This window comes from Vulpes lagopus, chromosome 8 (assembly GCF_018345385.1).
Source record: "Vulpes lagopus strain Blue_001 chromosome 8, ASM1834538v1, whole genome shotgun sequence".
NCBI lineage: Eukaryota > Metazoa > Chordata > Mammalia > Carnivora > Canidae > Vulpes > Vulpes lagopus.
Window position 1 is genome coordinate 115,738,381 of NC_054831.1, and position 26,119 is coordinate 115,764,499.

General features: G+C 40.8%; 1 protein-coding gene across 8 annotated transcripts in view; it reads left to right on the forward strand.

The window, feature by feature from the left end:
• SIAH1 (siah E3 ubiquitin protein ligase 1) overlaps positions 1–26,119 on the forward strand; it is a 79,649-nt gene that overhangs the window by 36,993 nt on the left and 16,537 nt on the right. The window contains exon 1 of one of the 8 annotated variants that reach the window (XM_041765663.1): positions 682–706. The exons of 5 other annotated variants lie outside the window; for them this stretch is intronic. The gene's annotated coding sequence lies outside the window, so the exon portion shown is untranslated. Of the gene's footprint in view, positions 1–681; positions 707–1,073; positions 1,360–2,021; positions 2,447–26,119 lie in introns of those variants that run through there. 2 more of the 8 variants (XM_041765664.1, XM_041765665.1) reach the window with 2 other exon arrangements.

Here is a 26,119-nt window from a genome sequence, read left to right on the forward strand (position 1 = left end):
ATAAGTGAAGAATAAATGAGTGTCTTCCTGACCAAGTAAGCTCCGTTCATGTCCAAGTACAGTGCATGCCAACGTATTAAAATCGCTATGTAAATATTCATTGTTGAAGAGATGAACGATGGAACACCAGTAACTGCACATAACTCACCCAGGTTCTTCATCTGATTTTTGGGCTTTGGGGGACCTCGTTGTGTATTAGTAGTATAGCTTGCAGCTAGGAGCACACGTGGTTTCTTACTTTCCCAACCTCAAGAAACACTGGATGTACTAACGGTTTCAGGGAAAGCAGCCACAATAAGCAAAGCATCAGGTCGAGAAGGAGAGGTATCAACGCAGAACACTCTACCAATTTGCTGCGAAGCCGGAGATCAGCAGCTTGCATCCGTACCTAACCTAACTGTGTACATTCGGCTTTGGAGCGCAGCCTGCGGAGTTCCCGTGGAGTGAGGGCGAGCAATAAACTCAGCACCCCAGGAGCCTTCCCATTGGTGAGGAGTTTGGAGAGCGTGGGGAGCCCACCTCCTGGGTGGCTTCGAGGGTCTCGTGCATGTTTACGGAGGCTCCTGCTTGGAAATGCAGCTTGTGGACGGCTCAGACGGCGGCGTTTGCTCGGGTCTCGACACGGCGCCTGTCCGAGAGCTGTGAATGACACTTATTTTTCTGTTTAAATGGAAACGCGGAGCCGCACGAGAGGGACTTCTTCCAGGTGAGCGAGGGAGGACTCGGGGGAAAAGGCGCGCTCGCGTGCTACCCGCTCCCGGGCTCCGGGACGCCTCGGGGACGCGTCCGCGCGGCCCAGGGCGGCGCAGACCCAAGGGAGGGGCTCGGACCCTGCCTCCGGCCGCGGGGAGGCGAAGGGCAGCCTGCAGCGGCCGTCATCGCGCGGCGGGGCAGTGCCGCGGAGGAGCCGGAGCCCCGCACCGCGCCGGCCGCGCCGCCCGCGATGCCCCGACGCCCGCGCGGGCCGCCGCCTCCTCCGCCTCCGCCGCCGCCGCCGCGGGCCGAGCGCCCCTGCGCCTCCGCGCCTCTGCGCCTGCGCGCCCGCGAAGCCCCGCCCCCTCCGGGCGGCCGGCGCGCGGGGCCGCGCCTCCTCATGGCGGCCGCCGCAGTGTGTGGTATTTAGCGGGGGCGCGCGGCGGGCTCGAGGACGCGCGAAACGACGGCGGCGGCGGCGGCCAGGGGGGAGCCGGGGCGGCCGTTGCGGGGCGCGCTCTCGAGCGGCGGCGGCGGCGGCGGCGGCCCAGCGTGTCCCGTAGGTGCCGGCCCGGGGAGGAGGCGGTGGCGCTGCCCGGGGTTGGCGGCGGCGACGGAGCGCCTTTGAGCCGGGACCCGGGTCCGAGGCGCGCTCTCCGCCTACAGGTAAGCGGGGCCCGGCCTGGAGGGAGGAGCCGGCCGCGAGGGGCGCCCGGGAGGAGGACGCCCAGGCCGGTAATGGCGGCGGGCGGGCGGGCAGGACGGCGGGGCCCGCTCGCGGCGCTGGGGCGGGGGCGGGCGGGGGCGCGGGCGCGGGCAGCCCCCGGCGCCGGGCGCCTTTGTCTCGGGCCGAGCCGGGCCGCCGGGCCGAGCGCCGCCCCCCGCCCCTCCCCGCCCCTCCCCTGCTCGGCCCTGCCCGGCCCTGCCCGCCGCCGCGAGCCGGCGCGCCCCCGCCCCCCGCCCCCGCCCCCCGCCCCCCGCGCCCCGCGCCCCGGGCCCTGCGGCGGGGGTCGGCCCCTCCCGGCCCTGCCCGGCCCGGCCCCCGCGCGCTCGGGAGGCGGGCCCGGCCGGGGGAGGCGCCCCGCGCGCCCCGCGCCCCGGCGCCGGCCTTTGTTGTGCAGGGTCCCGGGGTGTGCGGCCAACATGGCGGAGGTCAGCTGAGTGCGGGCAGCGGCCGGCCCTGCGCTGCGGCCCCTCCCCGCGCCGCCCGGGCCGGGGCCCGGGGCCGCCCCCGCCCCCGCCCCCGCCCGGCCCCGCGCGCCCCCGCGCGCCCCCGCCCGCCCGCGACCCCGGGGGCGCTGCGTGGCTGCTCCCGCTCCCTGCCGGATCCCTCATTGTGCGGTGGGAAGAATGCAGCCTCCTCCCTTGTTTATGTCGTTAGAGAGCAGATCGCGTGAAACCGCTGGCCGGGGAAGCCCCAGCTTTCCACGGCAAACCTTGGTTTTCCTGGGCTCCATTGGACGGGGAGTTTGGGGCCCCCTTTCTCGAGTCTCCGAGACGATAACTTAGGAATGTGGGGGACCCGGGCCGCAGCATTGCGGCGTGGCTCTCTCTCTGCCCGTGCCTGGGAGGGATTCAGGATTGGTTTGCTCTGACATCCAGAGAAGTCCCGGTTTGTGTGTCGGGAAAAATCAGATTGTGTCGCCGATTTGTCAAAGTCACAGAAGCCATGAGCCTGGATATAGGGCAGCGACCGGGCTGCCTGTTCCTAGCGGTTGAACATTTACCATTTCCAGATAAGCGGCTGTCAAGGGTAAATTGTTAACTCTTTTCAGCAGCAGTTGGATGTTGGGAGCATTGGACTCTGCTTGCTTTGGTTTCATCCTGCCCCACCGGTTTGTGACCTTGGGCAAGAGGCTTAACCTCTCTGTGCTCCGTTTTCCTTATCTGCAAAATGGGTGTAAGGACAGTACCTACCTACCTTGTGGGATTGTCTGGAGAACTGAGGAGAGGATAATAGGCGAAGGGGTTTGGAGCAGTGGCAAGGCCCGTGGGACGTGCTTATTAATAAATGTTTGCTGCTACGGCTATTATTATTTAGTAACTAATCTTAGGAGTTTATCTCGGCATGATGGGTATGTTGGAAGTGCCCAGACCGGAATATGTGAAATCACATTGTACATCGTTAGTGCTTGGATTTTTCTTTTACTGCATTTTGTTAGTTGTGCAAAATGAAAACGAGGTATAGATGATAAATGGGCAGGTGCTTTGAGATCATGGCATTTGGAAAGTTACTGTAGTGAGGGATTTGGATAGGTCCTGTGTGGCCCCGAATTTTAAAAATCCAAAGTGATTAAGTTTCCTTTTAGCGCTTTTACGTTTATCAGTTAGATTCCCAGGACTTGACTTTAACTAACCTGGAAAGGTGGAACCGTGAATCCCTTTTGAGTGTTAGATGTCTGTAGATAACTACAACCCCTTTTAGACATAAGGGAAGAGCAAAGTGTACTGTGATAAATGTAATGGTCTGGTAATTTTATCAGGGAGGTAATTGGCTCAAATTGTGGAGGAGAAGATACTGGTTAGCTGTTGGGAGAACTTTGTGACAAGTAGATTTTGACTTAAAGTGGATTATACAAATTGTAGTTTCTCATTCTGGAAATTAAAGAAACTTGTGATCTGGAATGGTTAGTTGCAGCCCTAAAGTTTGCTTTGCGAAAATTTTTCTGTAGATAAAGAATTGGTTCAAATGCCCCCTGTTGGCATCTTTCCAGCGTAATTTAGTAAGATTTATTAATATTTTAAACTGAAGTGCAGTACAATTAATAGATATGGAACTTTTCAGGTTAAGTATTCCACAAACAGCACACTCAGAAATTTAATTCACTTTGGCTTAATGTCTGTTCCCTCTGAACTTTAAGAAGTTCTTATAAAATGATGTTGAGGAATATTCTTTAATGTCTGTAATCGAAAGAATATTGTAATTAGGCTAAAACTAATTGGAGTTTAAAGGAAATATCTAGCTATGACAGCAGTGACATGGTGATGGTGAACACTAGGACTTTGTTTTCAGTACGTATACGGTGTTTTGAAAACAAGTCTTACGAAATGAGAGTGACAGTAAGTTTGGTAACGCTGCAAAGTGACCCTTTAAGTCGTATTTTAAAGCTCTTGATTTATCCAGTTTCCAAAGATTGCAGGTTTTTCTTTATTTGCTTAAAAAGGGATGTCACAGACTTCTGGTTGTAATTGTGGAATTGCCATACACACCGTGTTAATGTTTAAATTCTGAATATTTTTGGTGTGTACCTTCCCCACAAGCAAAACAAAACCAATATATGAAAACATCAGACTTCTCATCCCATCCTGCTTCTGCCTGCCTTTTCCTTCGAGAAATAACTGGGGATAAATTCTCCCCTTTATAGTTGTAAAATCCTTAATCATTACTTTTAAATAGCAGTTTTTCTCAAGCACTTTAAACTATTTGGTTTTCCATGGCTATAATTATTAGAGTATCTGAAGCATAAGGGCAAGAATTGTTTTGTGTTCCTATATCCTCAGTGCCTAACAATACATATTTATTCCCTGATATACTACTATGTACAGTGCTGATAACACTTTAGACCTATGTATTCTCTTATCTGCAGGTAAAAGTTTTTTTTGATGAATTTATTTTTTAGAGCAGTTTTGGGTTCAGTAGCAAAATGGAACAGAAGGTAAAGAGATTTCCCATACTTAACCCTGCCCCCAGTCCTACATAGCTCCTCCACTGTCAGTAGTTCTCCACCAGAGTAATACATTTGCTACAGTTGCTGTACCTGCACTGACACATCATTCTCACCCAAAGCCCATGGTTTACATTATGGTTCAGTCTTGGTGTTCTGTGTTGGGGGAGTTGTGACAAATGCATAATGAACGACATGTATCCACCATTATTAGAGTGTACAGAAGAACAGTTGCATTGTCCTGCAAGTCCTCTGTGCTCCACCTATTCCTTCCTCCCTTCCCCAAACATTTGGCAAGCACTGATCCTCTTACCGTCTTCATAGTTCTGTCTGTTCCAGAATGTCATATAATTGGAATCCTACAGCAGGTAGCCTCTTCAGATTGGCTTCTTTCACTTGGTAATACACATTGAAGATTCTTCTGTGTCTTTTCATGACTTGATTGCTCAGTTCTTTTTAGCACTGGATAATAATCACCGTCTGGTTGTGCCAGTTTATTTGTCCACTCACCTGCCAGAGGACAGCATCTTGGTTGCTTCCAAATTTTGGCTTCCAAATTATGAATGAAGCTGCTAAAAACGCCTGTGTGTAGGTTTTTGTGTGGACGTGTTTTCAGCTCCTTTGAGTAAATACCGAGCAGCATGATTACTAGATCTTAGGGGTAAGAGTATGTATGGTTTTGTAAGAAACTGTCACAACTGCCTTTTATAGTGACTGTATCATTTTGCGTTCCCACCAGTAGTGGAATGAGAGTTCCTGTTGCTCCGCATGCCCACCAGCATTTGGTGGTGTCAGGGTTCTGGATTTTGGCCATTCTAAAAAGATGTGTAGGGGTATTTTCTTGTTGTTTCAGTTTGCATTTCCCTGGTGACAGATGATGTGGACACCTTTTCACATGCTCATTTGCCATCTGTATTTCTTTGGCTAGGTTAAGGCTTAAGTTGGGTCGTTGTTAGTTTTATTGTTGAGTTTCAAGAGTTCTTTGTATATTTTGGATAACAGTCCTTTATCAGATGAGTCTTTTGCAGATGATTTCTCCTGGTCTGTGGTTTGTCTTCTCATTCTCTCGACAGTGTCTTTCCCTTCAGGTCATTTTCCACTTTTATGTACCAAGGTACTTAAGATTTGCATGTCGAAAACAAAAACCTTTATTGTTTTCAACTGTCCAAGGCTTTTACCCTCTATTTTCAGTCGGTCATCAGGTCCTGATTTTGTTGCCATGTGGTTGTCTCAAATCTGGTATTGCTTCTCTCTCACTCATTTTCACATTTACATTCAAATCTACCTTCTAATTGGTCTGTCTGCTTTTGGTGTCTTTCTCCTACCTTCAGTTCTTCTGTAGTTGAAGGGAGCTTTCTAATGTAGGCAACATATAAGAACTTCAGTATTAAGTCCAAAGTTCCTTGATATGGGTAGTAAGTATACAACCTTTCCTGAACGTGCTCTTCTTATTTCCATGCCATTTTTGATTATGTGCTTGCAAGTGCCTATATGCACCATATTTTCTCTCTTCCAGCTAAGCTCTGTAATCTCAGCCTAGACATCATTTAGCTGATACACTCCTCCTGGACTTCCCATCTTGAATTGGTGTCATTTCTCTGTGTTCCTAAGCACTCTTTGCTTGACCCCATTCTAACAGGTATCCCCCTGAACTGTAATTTTTCTCTAGTACTTAGCTTTCCCAGTAGACTGCAATCTCTGCGAGGACTTTGTCTTAACCACCCTTGTTGGTCTAGAGTTTAGCATTGTTTCTGGCATGCAGTTTGTTCTCACTAAATATTTATTGAATTTGACAGGCTAATACCTTCACACTGTCCTTAGAATGTACTTTTTTTTTTTTAAGAATGTACTTTTCTAACCTTATCTTCCAACATTTCCTCTTGCCCTACATAGTCAAGCTGGATTCTCTGTTTCTTGAATACTCTTCTGTACTTTAAATCTGCCTTTGCTCATGATTCTACTTAAATCCCTCATACATCTACCTTTGCTACTTTGGGTAGATTGAACTCTCCAAGGCCTTAATTTTCATTAGCATGTGAGGAGCTGTTAGGCTTTTTGCTGTGGCCTGCCCCATTCCCCATATTCTAATGCTAGAGTGGCAGTATAGTTGAGGGGTTAAGGGGACAGGGCTCTGAAGAATCAGACCTGGACGTGTCTCTTGTGTCTACCACTTAGTTGTGTTTGTGACTCTAAGCTCTACGAGAGCAGGGACATTACATACTTTTGTACCTTAAAAGGACATTGCCTATCCATAGAAATTGTTTAAATAACTAAAAAAAATGAGTTATTAGGTTACTTATTTTCTCTAAATATTACCATTTACATTCTCGTGAGGGAAATAAACAATTACATATTGTGATATGTACAGATTTTCCTCCGCTTACTATGGGGTTATGCCCTGATAAGCTCTTTGTAAATTGAAACTATCATAATTTGAAAACACATTTAATACAGCTAATCTCCTGAACATCATAGCTTAGCTTAGCCTATCCTACCTTAAACATGCCAAGGACACTTATGTTAGCCTTCAGTTGGGCAAAATCATCTAACACAAAGCCTATTTTATAATGAGGTATTGAATATTTCATGTGGTTTATTGAATACTGTACTGAAAATGAAAAACTGTGGTTATAAGTGTACTATTTGCTTACCCTCCCAATTGCCTGGCTGACTGGGAAGTTGTGGCTTGCTGTTGCTGCTCAGCATCATGAGAGAGTATCATACTGCACATTGATAGCCTGGGAAAAGATCACAATTCAAAATTCAAAGGACGGCATATTGCTTTTGCACCATCATAAAGGAAAAATTCATAAGGGGAACCATCTACTATAAAGGAGTTGAAAGTGCTGAAGTAACGAATAAGGGGGTGGGAGGGAGAACCTGCTGTCAGAAGTGGTGACTTTTAAGCTGTGATAAAAGGAGGAAAGGGAGAACCTTTCAGAGTGAGGGAGAAGCAGAGGTAAAGGCCCTGGGGCTGGAATGAGCATGTACTTACTGTTCTAGAAGTTGAGGGAAGAGAGTATTACCTGAAACAAATGGATGATAGGGAGAGATAGCCTGGAATCAAATCCTGCTGAGTCAAAGTAAGGAATGTAAATTTTATTTTAAGGATACTGAGAAGCCATCAGAAGGTTTTGATTAAAGGAGTAGCATAATTCACTTTTAACTTTAAGATAGCTTAGCTGTTGTTTGGAGAAGGCCGTTTCTTTGATTAGGCAATAGTTGATTGTGACCTAGATTAAGGTGGTGGCAGTGAAGATGAAAAGTGGATGGATTTGAGATATATTTTGAAGACAGAATTAACAGGACTTGTTGGTGGATTTGATGTGAGAAGAGAGGGAAGGAAGGAATTAGGTGGTTTCTGTCTTGAGCAGCTGTGTGGAATATGGTGATGTTTAACCAAGTGGGGCAGCTTAAAGGGGTGGGATAGGAGAGAAGGATAGTAATAAAATTGAAAGTTATGATTTGTTGGATTTGAGGTATCTATGAGACATCCAGAAAGAGCCAGCGAGGTAGAAGGGAAGTCAGGGGATGTGGTCTCACAGAAACTAGATGGGAGATACTAGAGCATGTTTGGGTGTTAGAGCCATGGTCTGGTAGTAAAAGAGGCAGGGATTGATGTTAGAGAGCGAAAGGATAATAGAAGGGGTATGATGCCTGAGCAGGTGAGAGGGCAGCCCAGAATCCTGGTCACTTCTTCATTCTGAAGGGAGGGGTGGGGGTGGGGAGGTGGTATATCAGCATTTGATGGCTTCTGTGGTATTTTCTAAAGGAAACATGGGTGAAGCCACCAGTTGAGAATAGTTAGTGAATACTAGACTGTGGTAGGTTAAAGATGTAATAGGCACATTGAGAAACTGAGCAGAGGGGAAGGGAGGAGAGATGTTGTGATACATTAGCCAGTGAGGAAGCCTGATACTGTTCCAGGAGATTTGAGAGAATATCTAGGGCAATAGTATTTTTGTTTCTAAATGTGAACTTTTTTGTTGAAGTATAGCATAAATAGATAACAGAAAAATGCTCAAATTATAGGTATAGCCTGATAGATTTTCACAAAGAGAACACACTGTTGTGACCAGCTACCATTGTCCCAATTACTTTTACTTTTTAAATAAATCTTCAGGAACTCTAAGATGAATAATACTGAGAAAATAGGCTATTTTGGTTCAATTTATTCTCTAAGCTTGAGCCACAGTGACCAGAATGGTATTGACAAAGACCTTTCATTGGATTTGAGGTTGCCCAGATGTGTTGAACTTATTCATGATTTTTGTTTGTTTTAAGATATTATTTATTTATTTGAGAGGGAGAGAAAGAGCACAAGCAGGGGGAGGGGCAGAGAGAGGGGGAGACAAGCAGACTCCCCACTGAGCCTGGGGCCAGACTGTGGGCTGCAGCCCTGGACGCTGAGACCAAGATCTGAGCTGAAGTCAGACTCCGACTCTAAACTGACTGAGCCACCCAGGTGCCCCTGTTTGTTTTTAATGGCAGGGGGTATGGGGGACACATGGGAGGAACTAGAAAGAGAAGGTTGAAGGAAAACCTTTGGACAAATTTATATTTTTAAAGTAGATAGCGCCCGTGAGAAATATTTTCTTAAAAAATTAGAATTTAGGGGTGCCAAGGTGGCTCAGTCGGTTAAGCGTCTGTCTTGGGCTTGGGTTATGATTTCAGGGTCCTGGGATCGAGCCCCTCCCCATCTTGCTCCCTGCTCAATGGGGAATCTGCTTCTCCCTTTCCCTCTGCCCCTCCTCTCCTCCCACTTGTGGGCTCTCTCACTCTGCTCTCTCTCAAATGAATGGATAAAATCTTTAAAAAAAAAAAATTAGAATTTAATGCCAGTCTTGAATTTTATAGGAAGTATTATGCTGTCCTTGTTATTTATTATTGTTATTTTTACAGGCTTAGCTAGTGATGGTTGATACAGTGAAATTTAGTGTGTACTAGCTTCTTCAAAACTACCTTGGATAGGTTACTTTAGTAATTGATTTAAATAAATGGAGTAATCTAATTGTTCAAAACTCTTGCTATTTTATTTCCTCCTTTGTGTTTTACATTTGCTCTTTTGAGTTTGGTTAAAGTTCAGGCTTTGTGTGTGTGTGTGTGTGTGTGTGTGTGTGTGTGTGTCAAGGACCCTGGTTAGCTTTGTTAGGGACTACTTCAGATGTTTTGCTAATACAGATAGTTGTGAATTGATTTCTGCAGACTGTGTTCTTTTGATTTTGTTTGGAGAGGTGATTGACAAATTTTGTCATATAATTAGTTTTTAAAATGCTAAGTATAAACTAAAATATGTATATGAAATATATAGATTTTTTTATATGAATAGATGGTTTCCATTTTCCCCCTATTAATATCCATATATTTGAGGCATTTAAGAAAATAAATCTAAGAAAAAAAAATAAAAAATCACCAAGGCAGGTAGACAAAATTAGCTCTTGATTTCTTAGTATTTGAATTTTTCTATGAAGTCACCAGCAATTCATCAGCAGGAAAGTGTGGAAACACAAAATATCCACTGAAACTTAATCCTTTATACTACCAAAATAATATGTTTTATGGAACATTTGAGGAATACGTAGAGAAATGTAATCCTTATCTTTCCCATGATCCTTCATAATTTTTAGACATTATGGCATAGTTTCTAGTCTGTGTGTGTATGTGCTACATTTTTTAAAAGTCAACCATGGATATTTTAATTTCTTTGACATAAATCCTTATAGATATTTTCCTATTAAGTGATTCCCCCTTGTCAATAACTACATGTTTGAACTGTGTAATTCTAAGTGATGACCTTTGTGCTTATAGTCTACATCCTGCAGTTTTTGATACGTTGTGTGCTGGTAGTTCAGTGGTCCCATCTCTGATCTCTGTGGTTTCTGTTCTAAACTTGACTTGTTCCTCCTCTTTTCTAATCCCTGCCTTTAAGTCTTTAATCCACATTCTGTAGTTCGTGTGCCCTTCCAGTTTCTTTTCTTCTTATATGCATGCATACATACAGACAACAGCCGTATCAGTGTGCATATTTACTTAACTATATTTTTCTTTTCTGTAAATTGGATTATGAGATTATGTGGCTTTTTTTAAACCCACTCATTTAAACAGATTGATTTTTTTATTAGTAGATATGACTCCGTCGTATTAAAAAATAAAAAAAAGAAGGCAGCATAGCGATCTGTCGCATGGACCATATTTTTGTCACTATCTTAAGATAGAACTTGAATTTTTCAGTTTCTTTTTGCTGTTATAAACAGGATTGCTGTAGGCATCCAGATACATACACCTTTGCCAACGTGTAAATTAGAAGAGGGACTTGGAAGAAATTGCTGGGTCAAAGAGTATACACACTCCTAAATTTTGAAACAAACTGCCAATCTTATTAGAAGCTTCTTCCACAGTGGACATTTCCAACAGTGTAGGAAAGTCTGTTTCCCCACAGCTTTGCCAATACTTGGAATCAAATCTTTGAAAACAAATCTCAGTCCTTTCGTAAGCAATACATGCAATTTGTGACGTTTCTTTATACCAAGGTTTGAACTTCTTTTTCCTTTTTCCTGGAGTTTTACATGCACATATAATTCAAAATAAAATATTCCATTAGGTTTGTTTTTTTAACGAAAAGCTCTCTGCCTCCTACCTCTCTAGGTGTCCTTTGCTAGAGGTGACTATTTTTATTGAGCTGATTATTTTTGTATTTACTGTCTTTGTCTCTAACATGCTTCTGTTGTTAAATCCAGATTTCAGTTTTTGGCCTTATCTTTTGGATCCCTTTTGTGGATTTAACTTGGCTTTCTGTTACCATCACATGTACAAACTTTCCCATTTATACTCTCTTAATTGAGTGACATTGATGATTTTGTATTTGCATTATTATGATTCTAAAAGTTATTCACAATTTGAGCCATATAGTAAGATGTTACTTTTTTCCCTGTACTGTTTAATAGGAATTTGTATAATTTTTCTTGCTAATGCTTGTCTTTTTTTGTTTACTTTGTTTTCTCTGTGCTTACTGCTAATAACTGCCCCCATATTCCTTACCACTTATCTACATGTTCATGTTGCTTGACACCTTACATTGCCTTCTTCCACTAGTGTAAAATTGTCATGGTCAGTATTCCCTTACTTTTCTTCTGAGTTACATCTTCCTTAATTGTAGCCCATGTTGTCCCTTTTTTCTTGCTTCATTCCCTTAAATTTGAAGGGCTTGTCCTCCAGGAGCTTCCTGAGAGCTTATATGGGAAATAATGTTTTGAAACTTTGCATCATTATTTTGCCCTCACTGTTAGGATAATTCGGTTGCACATAGAATTCTAGAATAGTAATCATTCTCTTTGAGGACTTTAAAAAGCATTGCTCTGTTGCATCCAGCTTTGGATATTATTGCTCAAAAGTCCAAAGTTGCTTTGCTTTCTAATTTATTTGTTCACCCAACAAGTAATTTATTGAGCCTGTGTGTGTGCTAGGCATTTTTAAGTATTTGGGGTAAATCACTGAACCAGACAAAAATTCCTACAGGTTGAGGAGGCGAGGCACTACTACAACAACAAACATAATAATTGTGTAGCCTGATAGAAGGTAATAGATTCTGTGAAAAAAAAAAAAATAGAGCAGAAGTAGGGGAGGGGCAGGGAGGGAAGAGAAAGAAGGTGGTAGAATGGGTAAGGATTAGGAGCATGTAGTGGAGGGGTCAGTGGGCAGAGTGCTGGTCACTGTTTTAAATAAAGGGGACAGGTTAGGCATCGTTGAGAAGGTAGCATACAAACAAACATTAGAAGGAGGTGAGAGAATTAGTTATGTGTACATCCAGGAGAAAAGTATGTTAGAGCAGAGGCCAACGGAATGTCTTAGTCTTAGGGTACCAAGAAGCTAGTGCAGTGAGTGAGGGGGAAAGAAGTGGGAGATGAAGTCAAAGAGTAATCACCATATTCTGTAGGGCCTTACAGGCTGTTTAAGATTGTATGTGGGTTGCCAAGGGAGAATATTGAGCAGAGGAGTGACATGACCTTATATAAATTTTAACTGGATTTTTCTGATTGCTGTGCTCAAAACATACTGGGGTGGGGGTGGGAGACAAGGATGGAAGCAAGGAGGGGGCTGCTGTGTAGAAGAATATTATAATGATGTAGGTGAGAGATAATGGTGCTTGGACTGTATTACATGGTAATGGTAGAGGTGGTGAGGAGTGGCTGGATTCTGGATATATTTTTAAAGGGGATACAATAAGATTTCCTGGGTGATTTTAGATATGTGATGTGAAAAAAAAGAAGGGTGACTTCAAGGCTTTTGAACTGAGTAACTGGAAGGATGGAGTTGCCATCAAAAGAGAGGGGAAGGTGGTGAGTGGAGTAGTCTGAGAGAAAATGAGTAGTTCAGGTTTGTTCAACAGGCCCCTCTACCCATACTCTACCCCTGCCCCCAGGGATATCTAGGAAGTTGGATGTACAAATCTTGTGTTTAAGAGCAATCTGGATGGTTTTGTTTTGTTTTTTAAATCTGGGCTGGAGGTGTTGGTGGAATTTAAATACTACAAGACTGAATCAGATCAACAAAGTGAAGAAAAGTGGACATGGACAACTCCCAATGTCAAGAGTTTGAGGGAGAAGAGCAGGAATCAATAAAGGCAGCTGAGGAGGAGCTGGTGAGCTAGGAAAACTATGTGTGTGGGGACAGTGAACAGAATTTATCAGACAGGAGCCAGTGATCAGCTCTGTTAAATTTGGTGACAGTTCAAAACTTGCACATTAAATATAAAACTGCGAGACCAGTGTGAAATTTGAATTATACTAATTTACTAAATCATTGGATACTGCCTGCTAAATTGAAGTCTTGAAACAACATGGGTTATGGAATTGACTGTTGTGCTGTTCTTTGAGTAAAACATACCAGAATTGCCTTGTCTGGTGTGGTCACCACGTGTTGCATTTTCTTAGCAGTGTATAAATGCTTCAGTGAAAACCATGATGCTATTTGGGCTTTGCTTTACACCAGTGCATCATTTGCATTTGAGATGGACTTCTGCTTTTGTCTTTAGTCCTTCATAATTACAGTACTGTAGTACTGACTTGGAGCCAGCATGACCATAAATGAGAATGGGAGCATTAAATTATTGGGCTACTAGATGGAGTCTGATGATTCAGAATGTGCTACTACTGCTTTTTAGATTATTGAACACAGGAAAATAAAACACATTCAGTTTTTGTAGGAAAATGTGGACCCTGCTTCCCCTGAGAATAGGATCTTAGTATGAGGAAAATTTTTGTTTTGTTTTTTAAATATGAGGAAAATTTGAGTATAAGTTGATTCATGTGTTATATCCTTATTTGAAATAGCTGAAATGATTTGGTTAGAGTTTCAAATATAACGCTTATGAAGACACAAATTATAACTATTTCAATGAACTATTATTTAATTTGAAAGGCTTCATGAATTTTTTAATATGGCATTTCTTTCCCATAAATTTGACAGTTTTTATCCTTTTTTACTAGTAAAGAGCGAACTATCATTATAAATGCATTAAGACTATAATATGACTTTTTACCTGATTTAATTTCTTCTGTCTACCAAGCAGTATATACTCTTTTCTGATAGCTTAGTATCACTAACTCTTCATAGGTTACTACCAGTTTTGATCTGCTTTAAATTTTTTGGAAATAAATAAACAAAAAATTTCCAAATAGTTCCTATTTGGAAGTAAATAAACAAACAAACAAAGATTTTTGGCCAGAGTGTGTATGTAAGTGTGTTTGCCTACCATATTTGTCTGATGGAATATGGAGTTGAATAGGTTGTATGTTACAGTATAGAACTGGGTTACATAGCTTAATGCTAAGAGAGCAAAAGAGGAAACATCTACTGGACTGTGTGACAGTTTTACATCCTGAGAGAATATAAAACATAATCATGGTAGTAAACAGTTATATTCTTACGTGGACACAAATAACTCAGTGAATATTGGACACTTCTATCTAGACACTATGAGATTTGATTAAATTACAGTAATGATTGTATTGTAATCATGACAAAGTTTCCATATGTTCAAGTGAGTTACCAAAAATTCTGTTATTTCGTGATGTATGGTGTGAAATAAAAAGGTAGAGAAAGCCTATTTGGCACTCTCTTCAGCTTCTTTTTTACTCCTGTTTCTCTGCTCTTACTTTGCTGCTTGATACTTTGATTTAATGTCTGATGGTTTATGACAAACGCAGACTATCAGATTCTACCACTTTGATGACAAAAAAAATTCAAAAAGCAACTACTTCCAGAGATTTAACCTAAAGGATTTAGGGAAATTTTCTTTTTCTTTCTTTCTTTCTCGCCAATTTTTGTATATATTGAAAAGAAGCTTTGGATACTAAGTTAAATATCCACGCCAGTAGGAGATTATACTGTTTTTGAGGGTTATTTGAAAGAAACGAGATTGGGGACAAACAGTTTGGAATCAGACTCTATACTTATTCTTAATTTTTCTGATCTTCAGTTTCCTCATCTGCAATATGGAGCTACTGCCTACTTTTTGAAGCTTAAATAAATAGTGATATGAAGCTGCTGACACAGTTCCTTCCAGGTTGATAGGTGCCCAGCTTATGCAGCTTTGTTCACAGCAAACTCTGTAAACTTTATCAGATTTCAAGCAGAGTCCCAAATTAAGGTTATGAAAATGAACACAGGTTGAAACAGCAGTTCTCAGTAAAATCCTGTATAATCCAGGTCTTTTTTTATTTAGTGATCAGTTGTAGGTTCCTAGTATGACTCTGTAAACATCACCAAGTGATTGTGTTATTAATATATCAAATATCTCCATGTATTTGATCTGAGTTAATTCCAAAAAATCTATTGTTGGTTTTAATGTTTCACAAATGAGGAATTTTTAAAAGGATTTTATTTATTTACTTGAGAGAGAGAGAGAGTGAGAGTGAGTGGGTGCAGGCATGGGTGCGTGTGCACCAGCAGAAAGAGGAGCAGAGAGAGAGGGACAAGCAGATTTCACCCTGAGCGTGGAGCCCTATGTGGGGTGCAATCTCATGACTCAGATCATGACCTGAGCTGAAATCAAGAGTCTGATCAGTGTTTAACCGACCGAGCCACCCAGGCACCCTACACAAATGAGAAATTTGAGACCCAGGGTATTGTAGTTTTTGCCCAGTATCAAAGTGTAGTAACAGTTGAAGTAGGAATTCAGATTTGAGCTTTTCAATCAGATTGATTGAAATCAACCAATTCATTGTTCTTTTCCCTAAAAAGGCACATTCTCCAGGTATGAATTTCAGTAGTGCATTACTAAAAATTGAAATTACTGTCTAGGAATCAATGAATTATGGAACTCTTATGCTACAAACGGAAACATTTTGAAAACTTAGAGAATTGTTATGGAAGTACATCTATTTTTTTTAGATTATATCTCTGATGATTAAATGATTTATTTCACTACATAGTGTTTTTAAGTAGATTGTATTTTTTAAGAGCAGTTTTAGATTCAGTAGCAAAATGGAACAGAAGGTAAAGAGATTTCCCATACTTAACCCTGCCCCCAGTCCTACATAGCTCCTCCACTGTCAGTAGTTCTCCACCAGAGTAATACATTTGCTACAGTTGCTGTACCTGCACTGACACATCATTCTCACCCAAAGCCCATGGTTTACATTATGGTTCAGTCTTGGTGTTCTGTGTTGGGGGAGTTGTGACAAATGCATAATGAACGACATGTATCCACCATTATTAGAGTGTACAGAAGAACAGTTGCATTGTCCTGCAAGTCCTCTGTGCTCCACCTATTCCTTCCTCCCTTCCCCAAACATTTGGCAAGCACTGATCCTCTTACCGTCTTCATAGTTCTGTCTGTTCCAGAATGTCATATAATTGGAATCCTACAGCAGGTAGCCTCTTCAGATTGGCTTCTTTCACTTGGTAATACACATTGAAGATTCTTCTGTGTCTTTTCATGACTTGATTGCTCAGTTCTTTTTAGCACTGGATAATAATCACCGTCTGGTTGTGCCAGTTTATTTGTCCACTCACCTGCCAGAGGACAGCATCTTGGTTGCTTCCAAATTTTGGCTTCCAAATTATGAATGAAGCTGCTAAAAACGCCCGTGTGTAGGTTTTTGTGTGGACGTGTTTTCAGCTCCTTTGAGTAAATACCGAGCAGCATGATTACTAGATCTTAGGGGTAAGAGTATGTATGGTTTTGTAAGAAACTGTCACAACTGCCTTTTATAGTGACTGTATCATTTTGCGTTCCCACCAGTAGTGGAATGAGAGTTCCTGTTGCTCCGCATGCCCACCAGCATTTGGTGGTGTCAGGGTTCTGGATTTTGGCCATTCTAAAAAGATGTGTAGGGGTATTTTCTTGTTGTTTCAGTTTGCATTTCCCTGGTGACAGATGATGTGGACACCTTTTCACATGCTCATTTGCCATCTGTATTTCTTTGGCTAGGTTAAGGCTTAAGTTGGGTCGTTGTTAGTTTTATTGTTGAGTTTCAAGAGTTCTTTGTATATTTTGGATAACAGTCCTTTATCAGATGAGTCTTTTGCAGATGATTTCTCCTGGTCTGTGGTTTGTCTTCTCATTCTCTCGACAGTGTCTTTCCCTTCAGGTCATTTTCCACTTTTATGTACCAAGGTACTTAAGATTTGCATGTCGAAAACAAAAACCTTTATTGTTTTCAACTGTCCAAGGCTTTTACCCTCTATTTTCAGTCGGTCATCAGGTCCTGATTTTGTTGCCATGTGGTTGTCTCAAATCTGGTATTGCTTCTCTCTCACTCATTTTCACATTTACATTCAAATCTACCTTCTAATTGGTCTGTCTGCTTTTGGTGTCTTTCTCCTACCTTCAGTTCTTCTGTAGTTGAAGGGAGCTTTCTAATGTAGGCAACATATAAGAACTTCAGTATTAAGTCCAAAGTTCCTTGATATGGGTAGTAAGTATACAACCTTTCCTGAACGTGCTCTTCTTATTTCCATGCCATTTTTGATTATGTGCTTGCAAGTGCCTATATGCACCATATTTTCTCTCTTCCAGCTAAGCTCTGTAATCTCAGCCTAGACATCATTTAGCTGATACACTCCTCCTGGACTTCCCATCTTGAATTGGTGTCATTTCTCTGTGTTCCTAAGCACTCTTTGCTTGACCCCATTCTAACAGGTATCCCCCTGAACTGTAATTTTTCTCTAGTACTTAGCTTTCCCAGTAGACTGCAATCTCTGCGAGGACTTTGTCTTAACCACCCTTGTTGGTCTAGAGTTTAGCATTGTTTCTGGCATGCAGTTTGTTCTCACTAAATATTTATTGAATTTGACAGGCTAATACCTTCACACTGTCCTTAGAATGTACTTTTTTTTTTTTAAGAATGTACTTTTCTAACCTTATCTTCCAACATTTCCTCTTGCCCTACATAGTCAAGCTGGATTCTCTGTTTCTTGAATACTCTTCTGTACTTTAAATCTGCCTTTGCTCATGATTCTACTTAAATCCCTCATACATCTACCTTTGCTACTTTGGGTAGATTGAACTCTCCAAGGCCTTAATTTTCATTAGCATGTGAGGAGCTGTTAGGCTTTTTGCTGTGGCCTGCCCCATTCCCCATATTCTAATGCTAGAGTGGCAGTATAGTTGAGGGGTTAAGGGGACAGGGCTCTGAAGAATCAGACCTGGACGTGTCTCTTGTGTCTACCACTTAGTTGTGTTTGTGACTCTAAGCTCTACGAGAGCAGGGACATTACATACTTTTGTACCTTAAAAGGACATTGCCTATCCATAGAAATTGTTTAAATAACTAAAAAAAATGAGTTATTAGGTTACTTATTTTCTCTAAATATTACCATTTACATTCTCGTGAGGGAAATAAACAATTACATATTGTGATATGTACAGATTTTCCTCCGCTTACTATGGGGTTATGCCCTGATAAGCTCTTTGTAAATTGAAACTATCATAATTTGAAAACACATTTAATACAGCTAATCTCCTGAACATCATAGCTTAGCTTAGCCTATCCTACCTTAAACATGCCAAGGACACTTATGTTAGCCTTCAGTTGGGCAAAATCATCTAACACAAAGCCTATTTTATAATGAGGTATTGAATATTTCATGTGGTTTATTGAATACTGTACTGAAAATGAAAAACTGTGGTTATAAGTGTACTATTTGCTTACCCTCCCAATTGCCTGGCTGACTGGGAAGTTGTGGCTTGCTGTTGCTGCTCAGCATCATGAGAGAGTATCATACTGCACATTGATAGCCTGGGAAAAGATCACAATTCAAAATTCAAAGGACGGCATATTGCTTTTGCACCATCATAAAGGAAAAATTCATAAGGGGAACCATCTACTATAAAGGAGTTGAAAGTGCTGAAGTAACGAATAAGGGGGTGGGAGGGAGAACCTGCTGTCAGAAGTGGTGACTTTTAAGCTGTGATAAAAGGAGGAAAGGGAGAACCTTTCAGAGTGAGGGAGAAGCAGAGGTAAAGGCCCTGGGGCTGGAATGAGCATGTACTTACTGTTCTAGAAGTTGAGGGAAGAGAGTATTACCTGAAACAAATGGATGATAGGGAGAGATAGCCTGGAATCAAATCCTGCTGAGTCAAAGTAAGGAATGTAAATTTTATTTTAAGGATACTGAGAAGCCATCAGAAGGTTTTGATTAAAGGAGTAGCATAATTCACTTTTAACTTTAAGATAGCTTAGCTGTTGTTTGGAGAAGGCCGTTTCTTTGATTAGGCAATAGTTGATTGTGACCTAGATTAAGGTGGTGGCAGTGAAGATGAAAAGTGGATGGATTTGAGATATATTTTGAAGACAGAATTAACAGGACTTGTTGGTGGATTTGATGTGAGAAGAGAGGGAAGGAAGGAATTAGGTGGTTTCTGTCTTGAGCAGCTGTGTGGAATATGGTGATGTTTAACCAAGTGGGGCAGCTTAAAGGGGTGGGATAGGAGAGAAGGATAGTAATAAAATTGAAAGTTATGATTTGTTGGATTTGAGGTATCTATGAGACATCCAGAAAGAGCCAGCGAGGTAGAAGGGAAGTCAGGGGATGTGGTCTCACAGAAACTAGATGGGAGATACTAGAGCATGTTTGGGTGTTAGAGCCATGGTCTGGTAGTAAAAGAGGCAGGGATTGATGTTAGAGAGCGAAAGGATAATAGAAGGGGTATGATGCCTGAGCAGGTGAGAGGGCAGCCCAGAATCCTGGTCACTTCTTCATTCTGAAGGGAGGGGTGGGGGTGGGGAGGTGGTATATCAGCATTTGATGGCTTCTGTGGTATTTTCTAAAGGAAACATGGGTGAAGCCACCAGTTGAGAATAGTTAGTGAATACTAGACTGTGGTAGGTTAAAGATGTAATAGGCACATTGAGAAACTGAGCAGAGGGGAAGGGAGGAGAGATGTTGTGATACATTAGCCAGTGAGGAAGCCTGATACTGTTCCAGGAGATTTGAGAGAATATCTAGGGCAATAGTATTTTTGTTTCTAAATGTGAACTTTTTTGTTGAAGTATAGCATAAATAGATAACAGAAAAATGCTCAAATTATAGGTATAGCCTGATAGATTTTCACAAAGAGAACACACTGTTGTGACCAGCTACCATTGTCCCAATTACTTTTACTTTTTAAATAAATCTTCAGGAACTCTAAGATGAATAATACTGAGAAAATAGGCTATTTTGGTTCAATTTATTCTCTAAGCTTGAGCCACAGTGACCAGAATGGTATTGACAAAGACCTTTCATTGGATTTGAGGTTGCCCAGATGTGTTGAACTTATTCATGATTTTTGTTTGTTTTAAGATATTATTTATTTATTTGAGAGGGAGAGAAAGAGCACAAGCAGGGGGAGGGGCAGAGAGAGGGGGAGACAAGCAGACTCCCCACTGAGCCTGGGGCCAGACTGTGGGCTGCAGCCCTGGACGCTGAGACCAAGATCTGAGCTGAAGTCAGACTCCGACTCTAAACTGACTGAGCCACCCAGGTGCCCCTGTTTGTTTTTAATGGCAGGGGGTATGGGGGACACATGGGAGGAACTAGAAAGAGAAGGTTGAAGGAAAACCTTTGGACAAATTTATATTTTTAAAGTAGATAGCGCCCGTGAGAAATATTTTCTTAAAAAATTAGAATTTAGGGGTGCCAAGGTGGCTCAGTCGGTTAAGCGTCTGTCTTGGGCTTGGGTTATGATTTCAGGGTCCTGGGATCGAGCCCCTCCCCATCTTGCTCCCTGCTCAATGGGGAATCTGCTTCTCCCTTTCCCTCTGCCCCTCCTCTCCTCCCACTTGTGGGCTCTCTCACTCTGCTCTCTCTCAAATGAATGGATAAAATCTTTAAAAAAAAAAAATTAGAATTTAATGCCAGTCTTGAATTTTATAGGAAGTATTATGCTGTCCTTGTTATTTATTATTGTTATTTTTACAGGCTTAGCTAGTGATGGTTGATACAGTGAAATTTAGTGTGTACTAGCTTCTTCAAAACTACCTTGGATAGGTTACTTTAGTAATTGATTTAAATAAATGGAGTAATCTAATTGTTCAAAACTCTTGCTATTTTATTTCCTCCTTTGTGTTTTACATTTGCTCTTTTGAGTTTGGTTAAAGTTCAGGCTTTGTGTGTGTGTGTGTGTGTGTGTGTGTGTGTGTGTGTGTGTCAAGGACCCTGGTTAGCTTTGTTAGGGACTACTTCAGATGTTTTGCTAATACAGATAGTTGTGAATTGATTTCTGCAGACTGTGTTCTTTTGATTTTGTTTGGAGAGGTGATCGACAAATTTTGTCATATAATTAGTTTTTAAAATGCTAAGTATAAACTAAAATATGTATATGAAATATATAGATTTTTTTATATGAATAGATGGTTTCCATTTTTCCCCCTATTAATATCCATATATTTGAGGCATTTAAGAAAATAAATCTAAGAAAAAAAAATAAAAAATCACCAAGGCAGGTAGACAAAATTAGCTCTTGATTTCTTAGTATTTGAATTTTTCTATGAAGTCACCAGCAATTCATCAGCAGGAAAGTGTGGAAACACAAAATATCCACTGAAACTTAATCCTTTATACTACCAAAATAATATGTTTTATGGAACATTTGAGGAATACGTAGAGAAATGTAATCCTTATCTTTCCCATGATCCTTCATAATTTTTAGACATTATGGCATAGTTTCTAGTCTGTGTGTGTATGTGCTACATTTTTTAAAAGTCAACCATGGATATTTTAATTTCTTTGACATAAATCCTTATAGATATTTTCCTATTAAGTGATTCCCCCTTGTCAATAACTACATGTTTGAACTGTGTAATTCTAAGTGATGACCTTTGTGCTTATAGTCTACATCCTGCAGTTTTTGATACGTTGTGTGCTGGTAGTTCAGTGGTCCCATCTCTGATCTCTGTGGTTTCTGTTCTAAACTTGACTTGTTCCTCCTCTTTTCTAATCCCTGCCTTTAAGTCTTTAATCCACATTCTGTAGTTCGTGTGCCCTTCCAGTTTCTTTTCTTCTTATATGCATGCATACATACAGACAACAGCCGTATCAGTGTGCATATTTACTTAACTATATTTTTCTTTTCTGTAAATTGGATTATGAGATTATGTGGCTTTTTTTAAACCCACTCATTTAAACAGATTGATTTTTTTATTAGTAGATATGACTCCGTCGTATTAAAAAATAAAAAAAAGAAGGCAGCATAGCGATCTGTCGCATGGACCATATTTTTGTCACTATCTTAAGATAGAACTTGAATTTTTCAGTTTCTTTTTGCTGTTATAAACAGGATTGCTGTAGGCATCCAGATACATACACCTTTGCCAACGTGTAAATTAGAAGAGGGACTTGGAAGAAATTGCTGGGTCAAAGAGTATACACACTCCTAAATTTTGAAACAAACTGCCAATCTTATTAGAAGCTTCTTCCACAGTGGACATTTCCAACAGTGTAGGAAAGTCTGTTTCCCCACAGCTTTGCCAATACTTGGAATCAAATCTTTGAAAACAAATCTCAGTCCTTTCGTAAGCAATACATGCAATTTGTGACGTTTCTTTATACCAAGGTTTGAACTTCTTTTTCCTTTTTCCTGGAGTTTTACATGCACATATAATTCAAAATAAAATATTCCATTAGGTTTGTTTTTTTAACGAAAAGCTCTCTGCCTCCTACCTCTCTAGGTGTCCTTTGCTAGAGGTGACTATTTTTATTGAGCTGATTATTTTTGTATTTACTGTCTTTGTCTCTAACATGCTTCTGTTGTTAAATCCAGAGTTCAGTTTTTGGCCTTATCTTTTGGATCCCTTTTGTGGATTTAACTTGGCTTTCTGTTACCATCACATGTACAAACTTTCCCATTTATACTCTCTTAATTGAGTGACATTGATGATTTTGTATTTGCATTATTATGATTCTAAAAGTTATTCACAATTTGAGCCATATAGTAAGATGTTACTTTTTTCCCTGTACTGTTTAATAGGAATTTGTATAATTTTTCTTGCTAATGCTTGTCTTTTTTTGTTTACTTTGTTTTCTCTGTGCTTACTGCTAATAACTGCCCCCATATTCCTTACCACTTATCTACATGTTCATGTTGCTTGACACCTTACATTGCCTTCTTCCACTAGTGTAAAATTGTCATGGTCAGTATTCCCTTACTTTTCTTCTGAGTTACATCTTCCTTAATTGTAGCCCATGTTGTCCCTTTTTTCTTGCTTCATTCCCTTAAATTTGAAGGGCTTGTCCTCCAGGAGCTTCCTGAGAGCTTATATGGGAAATAATGTTTTGAAACTTTGCATCATTATTTTGCCCTCACTGTTAGGATAATTCGGTTGCACATAGAATTCTAGAATAGTAATCATTCTCTTTGAGGACTTTAAAAAGCATTGCTCTGTTGCATCCAGCTTTGGATATTATTGCTCAAAAGTCCAAAGTTGCTTTGCTTTCTAATTTATTTGTTCACCCAACAAGTAATTTATTGAGCCTGTGTGTGTGCTAGGCATTTTTAAGTATTTGGGGTAAATCACTGAACCAGACAAAAATTCCTACAGGTTGAGGAGGCGAGGCACTACTACAACAACAAACATAATAATTGTGTAGCCTGATAGAAGGTAATAGATTCTGTGAAAAAAAAAAAAATAGAGCAGAAGTAGGGGAGGGGCAGGGAGGGAAGAGAAAGAAGGTGGTAGAATGGGTAAGGATTAGGAGCATGTAGTGGAGGGGTCAGTGGGCAGAGTGCTGGTCACTGTTTTAAATAAAGGGGACAGGTTAGGCATCGTTGAGAAGGTAGCATACAAACAAACATTAGAAGGAGGTGAGAGAATTAGTTATGTGTACATCCAGGAGAAAAGTATGTTAGAGCAGAGGCCAACGGAATGTCTTAGTCTTAGGGTACCAAGAAGCTAGTGCAGTGAGTGAGGGGGAAAGAAGTGGGAGATGAAGTCAAAGAGTAATCACCATATTCTGTAGGGCCTTACAGGCTGTTTAAGATTGTATGTGGGTTGCCAAGGGAGAATATTGAGCAGAGGAGTGACATGACCTTATATAAATTTTAACTGGATTTTTCTGATTGCTGTGCTCAAAACATACTGGGGTGGGGGTGGGAGACAAGGATGGAAGCAAGGAGGGGGCTGCTGTGTAGAAGAATATTATAATGATGTAGGTGAGAGATAATGGTGCTTGGACTGTATTACATGGTAATGGTAGAGGTGGTGAGGAGTGGCTGGATTCTGGATATATTTTTAAAGGGGATACAATAAGATTTCCTGGGTGATTTTAGATATGTGATGTGAAAAAAAAGAAGGGTGACTTCAAGGCTTTTGAACTGAGTAACTGGAAGGATGGAGTTGCCATCAAAAGAGAGGGGAAGGTGGTGAGTGGAGTAGTCTGAGAGAAAATGAGTAGTTCAGGTTTGTTCAACAGGCCCCTCTACCCATACTCTACCCCTGCCCCCAGGGATATCTAGGAAGTTGGATGTACAAATCTTGTGTTTAAGAGCAATCTGGATGGTTTTGTTTTGTTTTTTAAATCTGGGCTGGAGGTGTTGGTGGAATTTAAATACTACAAGACTGAATCAGATCAACAAAGTGAAGAAAAGTGGACATGGACAACTCCCAATGTCAAGAGTTTGAGGGAGAAGAGCAGGAATCAATAAAGGCAGCTGAGGAGGAGCTGGTGAGCTAGGAAAACTATGTGTGTGGGGACAGTGAACAGAATTTATCAGACAGGAGCCAGTGATCAGCTCTGTTAAATTTGGTGACAGTTCAAAACTTGCACATTAAATATAAAACTGCGAGACCAGTGTGAAATTTGAATTATACTAATTTACTAAATCATTGGATACTGCCTGCTAAATTGAAGTCTTGAAACAACATGGGTTATGGAATTGACTGTTGTGCTGTTCTTTGAGTAAAACATACCAGAATTGCCTTGTCTGGTGTGGTCACCACGTGTTGCATTTTCTTAGCAGTGTATAAATGCTTCAGTGAAAACCATGATGCTATTTGGGCTTTGCTTTACACCAGTGCATCATTTGCATTTGAGATGGACTTCTGCTTTTGTCTTTAGTCCTTCATAATTACAGTACTGTAGTACTGACTTGGAGCCAGCATGACCATAAATGAGAATGGGAGCATTAAATTATTGGGCTACTAGATGGAGTCTGATGATTCAGAATGTGCTACTACTGCTTTTTAGATTATTGAACACAGGAAAATAAAACACATTCAGTTTTTGTAGGAAAATGTGGACCCTGCTTCCCCTGAGAATAGGATCTTAGTATGAGGAAAATTTTTGTTTTGTTTTTTAAATATGAGGAAAATTTGAGTATAAGTTGATTCATGTGTTATATCCTTATTTGAAATAGCTGAAATGATTTGGTTAGAGTTTCAAATATAACGCTTATGAAGACACAAATTATAACTATTTCAATGAACTATTATTTAATTTGAAAGGCTTCATGAATTTTTTAATATGGCATTTCTTTCCCATAAATTTGACAGTTTTTATCCTTTTTTACTAGTAAAGAGCGAACTATCATTATAAATGCATTAAGACTATAATATGACTTTTTACCTGATTTAATTTCTTCTGTCTACCAAGCAGTATATACTCTTTTCTGATAGCTTAGTATCACTAACTCTTCATAGGTTACTACCAGTTTTGATCTGCTTTAAATTTTTTGGAAATAAATAAACAAAAAATTTCCAAATAGTTCCTATTTGGAAGTAAATAAACAAACAAACAAAGATTTTTGGCCAGAGTGTGTATGTAAGTGTGTTTGCCTACCATATTTGTCTGATGGAATATGGAGTTGAATAGGTTGTATGTTACAGTATAGAACTGGGTTACATAGCTTAATGAATGCTAAGAGAGCAAAAGAGGAAACATCTACTGGACTGTGTGACAGTTTTACATCCTGAGAGAATATAAAACATAATCATGGTAGTAAACAGTTATATTCTTACGTGGACACAAATAACTCAGTGAATATTGGACACTTCTATCTAGACACTATGAGATTTGATTAAATTACAGTAATGATTGTATTGTAATCATGACAAAGTTTCCATATGTTCAAGTGAGTTACCAAAAATTCTGTTATTTCGTGATGTATGGTGTGAAATAAAAAGGTAGAGAAAGCCTATTTGGCACTCTCTTCAGCTTCTTTTTTACTCCTGTTTCTCTGCTCTTACTTTGCTGCTTGATACTTTGATTTAATGTCTGATGGTTTATGACAAACGCAGACTATCAGATTCTACCACTTTGATGACAAAAAAAATTCAAAA